Source organism: Penaeus monodon, chromosome 34, assembly GCF_015228065.2.
Source record: "Penaeus monodon isolate SGIC_2016 chromosome 34, NSTDA_Pmon_1, whole genome shotgun sequence".
NCBI classification, from domain to species: Eukaryota; Metazoa; Arthropoda; class Malacostraca; order Decapoda; family Penaeidae; genus Penaeus; species Penaeus monodon.
Window position 1 is genome coordinate 5,719,673 of NC_051419.1, and position 287 is coordinate 5,719,959.

The window sequence follows — 287 nt, forward strand, 5'->3', positions numbered from 1 at the left end:
ATCAGCCTATCCGATGATAAATATATTTCGTTTTTTTAGCCTTTCCGATGATGAATATGTTTCGGTTGTCTTTGTTTGCAAGATTTTGTCTTTGTTTGCAAGATTTTGTCTTTGTTTGCAAGATTTTGTCTTTGTTTGCAAGACTTTGTTGTTATTTGCATGATTTTTCACTTTCTTTGCAAGATTTCATCCTCTACTTGCAAGATTCTCTTCCTTGTTTGCAAGATTTCCTTTGCTTGCATGATTTTCCTGCTTATTTGCACGATTTTTTTTTTTTCCTTTCCTCT